Consider the following 4,124-nt stretch of genomic DNA (forward strand, 5'->3'; position numbering starts at 1 on the left):
GATCCTTGAGAAACTTTCCATAACAAGGCATTTGACACAACGCCTCTGCAAATGTAATGTTGATGTGCAATTGCTTGAATAGACCCAAGAACTTCTTGTATTGCTCATCATTTTGGTCGTTCTTCAACATTGAAGGGTAAGGGATTCTTGGCTTGTAAGGTGGGGATGCCACCTCCTTTTCTTTTGTGATTTCCTCAATCTCCACATCCTCAGGTGACTTAACATTGGTCTTCTCACTCGGGAGCCTACCCTCAACTTCATGACCACTTCTTAAAGTGATCACGTTCACATGTTCTCTTGGGTTAGTTTCCGTGTTGCTAGGCAAACTCCCTTGAGGTCATTTCCGAGAGTGACTTCACAATTTTGCACACTTGGTTCTCCAAGTTATGCAATGACGTGGTATGGTTGCGATGTGTGGCCTCAACTGATTGAAATCTTGTATTTAATGATTAAATAAACTTGGTCAAAGCCTTCTCTAAGTCAGGGCTTGTTGTTGTTGTTGTTCGAAACCAGGCGGTGCCATAGTCTTCTGTTGCCCTTGATTACTCCAAGAAAGGTTTGGGTAGCTTCTCCACCCCAGATTATAGGTATTGCTATATGGATTTCCTTGACCTCTTATTGTATTACCCACAAAGTCAACCTGTTGCACTGAGGATTTACCACCAATAGAAATCAGGAAATCAGATGGAGCATGTCCTCCCCCACACCAAGTGTAACTCGTTACCGCCGCCACTATAGGAGAAGTTAGAGTGTCTAACTTCATGCTCAATGGCTCAACCTGGGCCACCAATAAAGTAACTACATCAATCTCATGAAGTCCAGCTACCTTTTTTCTATTCCTCGTGTTGCACTGATAACTATTCATAAACATTTCTTAAATGAGATGTCAGGCTTCTTCAGGAGTCTTGCCTCCTAAGATACCTCCTATTGCAGCATCAAGTAACTGCTTTGTGCTTAGGTTCAACCTGCTATAGAAAGTCTGAATAATCATCCACTCAGGGAATCCATGTTGAGGACATTTCTGCAGGATCTTCTTGAACCTATCCCATGTCTGAAAAAAAGACTACAATTTCATTTGCACAAAAGAAGATATTTCATTCCTATGCTTTGCGGATTTTTTGGGAGGGAAATATCAGACAATAAAAGCTTCTACCATCTCCTCCAATGTAGTGATCGATGCTCTAGGTAATGAGTATAACATTGCTTTGCTCTTCCTTTCAATGAAAATGGGAAGGCACTCAACTTGATGGCATCATCCGTAACACCATTTTTGGTAATTCGATCTTTTCATATTTTTTCCCTCATGTTTCAATGTTTTTTCTTGAGTAATTTTCATGTGTCAGTGTGGTTAAGAGTGCCCCAAATCATTAGAATAAAAAATGAGGTCAATCGGACACCAATTGAGTCGTTTAGAGCCATTTTTGTATAGGCTGAATGGGCATGATGGGGTCCATACGGGCTGGATACACCCTGGTATAAAAATTCCAGAAACATTGAACTAGTTCATACGGGCCGTATGGGGTCGGTATGGGGTGTAAATTTTGGGTTTAAAAGCCCTTTTTCTCATCTTTTTCTCATTCTTTCTACACCTTTCCTTGAGACCTTTCTCTTCCACTTTCCTCCTCCTCTAGAACCTTCATGTCCACTTCTCAAACCCATCATCCCTTGCCTTGAATCAAGAAAAAACTTGAAGATCTCTTCTTCCTCTCTTGAGAAATGCTTTTCCTTAGGGGTTTGAGAAGCTCTGAGGTAAGGATGTGTTTTATTTGATCTTCTTCTTCACCTTTTCTCTTATTTGGATTTTCTTTGAAGTTATTGATGGATAATCATGGGTTTTGTTTGGATTTAAAGAATACAAGAAGATTGAAGTTGTATAACCTTGAATCCATTGAGATTTGAGAAAGATCTTTCACGTTCTAAATTAGGGTTACTGTAGAACCAAACCAAATTTGGGTTCTTTTGTTTTTCTTGTTAGTTTTGAGGGTTGAGAGAGTTTCATTCTTGTTAGATCTTATTGCTATAATGTTTAGCGAACCCTAGGAGCACTCATTTTCCCATTTTGAGCATTGCTTTTCATTTCAATTGATCAAGTCATTGATGAGGTTTCATTGCTTGTTTTGATTGTTTAAATGCTTTTAGTAGGTGAGACTTCAATCAAGGGAAAAGAGTCTGTGGAGAAGTAACTTCGGGGTGTTTTAGCTTGCCAAGTTTGTGAGTGGGATTTATTAAATTATGGACCATAAATCATGCATGTTTTCAAATGTTTAAGTTGCCTTGGACTTCAGTGATAATTTATTGGTGCTAATACTCTTGGAATATTTTCTAAGGCATATAGAAACTATGAGGATTTATTATTTAACATATTTCAAGAATATTTGAAAAGTATATGTTACTTGTAATTTGAAACTCTATGTTTTGGGTCATATGTTTCGAAGTGTGTATTTCAAAGAAAAATTGATGTCTTTGTTACGATGATGACGAAATGAGTTGTGAAAACTATGTTGAATTTCATTATGATTATGTTATACTTATATTATACTTTCAGAGGTTGCTGTTACATGATGTTTTCTTGATGAAAAAGGATTTCTTTGGAGGTGTATGATCAATTGACTTAGTCCTCTGAAATTATGGTTGAATTTTTAAATGATATATTTAGAATATTTTCTATGATGTTATTTATGTTTAAAAACTTAGTTTTAAATGCATCTTCAAAGAATTATTGAATTGATGTCTTCCTATATGAAAAGATTTGCTTCATGATTAGCATAACATTTATTTGATTTGATATGTGCAAATTAATCACTCTTGGAGTGAGGATGATTTATATAAAAAGTTGTGAATTTAAGATGAAAATGATTTTACAATTCCTTTAAAAGATAAGTCAATATCTCTAAAGTTTCTAGAATTGTTTCTATAGTATTTGGAAATAATATTTGGGATCATGATTGAGTTCATTCAAAGATACTTTCAATAATGTCATATTGTCTTTATAAAACTTCATTATTGTCTTTTAAATGTTCTAAAATGTATGCTTTCATGAAACCTGGGACTATTGTTATGATATTAAATGAGTTTATGCAAACCATTTCTTCAACACATTTTGTGTTATTGTTGAAGTTATTCTTGAAATGTGTATTCAAGGATTGTTTTCCAAACGATGCTTATTTGACGAAAAAATGTCCAAATGTGATGTTTTGGATAGCTTACTCACACTTGGAGTGAAAATTTTATATGATAAAGTTTGTGATAATTTGATGAGATTGATGCTATATTTGAAGTATGTTTTCAAAGAATACTCTTGTATGGTGTTCTTGATAGAGATGATTTCATTGAAATTGTTATAAGCAAGTTATCCACTCTTAGAGTGAAATCGCCATTTGTGAACACTTGTGATCTCTCAGTGAAATTTATGCTTTCCTATTGATGTATATACTAAGCCTATGGGCTGGATATGGTTATTTGTTGATGGTGACATGGGGGATCCCCAGTACTTACTGCAGTAAGGGAGTGGATGGTTTCTACTGGCCGACCTGTTTAGGGATGGCATGGAAAACCGTCAAACCGGTTATGCCATTTCAGGTGGGAGCGTAGAGCCTTGACTTGGATATAGTTGGGTTGTTCGGAGTCACCACACAAACTTCCCAGCGGTCAATGCCAAGATATGCACATCTTGGTGGTTCCCGACCTAACCGAGGCCACAGTTAGTGACAAAGGATTTTTGAGGCTATTTGTGATGCTATCAACTTATGACTTATTTATTTATTTGTATATTTATTTTCTAAAAGTTTTGAATTGTTAAGTTATTGAAGGAGAAGGTATGATTCTTGGATTTTAAACTCGTTTTAGGTTCTTTGATAAATGAAAAGGTTGTTGACTTGCATTTCTTGATGAAAAGCTCACATTCATGTTTTAATACTTGATTTCTACGATATTTTATCATTGTTGAATTTTAAAGAACATTCTTGTTTTGCATTTTCTAGTTGTTCATCAATGAGATATAGTTTCCTATTTAGTCCCTCGATAGTCTAATTTTTGAGGATATTTACAAAGATCTGGTCATCGATTGAGATTTCTTAAATACCTATTTTATTGAGTGATTGGAAGGAATGGATGTTTTTGCAATT

The 4,124-nt window shown here is 35.5% G+C and overlaps 1 non-coding gene across 1 annotated transcript; it reads left to right on the forward strand.

The window, feature by feature from the left end:
- The first annotated feature begins 1,001 nt into the window (after positions 1–1,001).
- On the forward strand, positions 1,002–1,108 carry LOC120266032. Its single transcript, XR_005537875.1, has one exon. It is a non-coding gene; the product is annotated as a small nucleolar RNA R71 (small nucleolar RNA).
- Positions 1,109–4,124: the final 3,016 nt, after the last annotated feature.

This window comes from Dioscorea cayenensis, chromosome 7 (assembly GCF_009730915.1).
Source record: "Dioscorea cayenensis subsp. rotundata cultivar TDr96_F1 chromosome 7, TDr96_F1_v2_PseudoChromosome.rev07_lg8_w22 25.fasta, whole genome shotgun sequence".
NCBI lineage: Eukaryota > Viridiplantae > Streptophyta > Magnoliopsida > Dioscoreales > Dioscoreaceae > Dioscorea > Dioscorea cayenensis.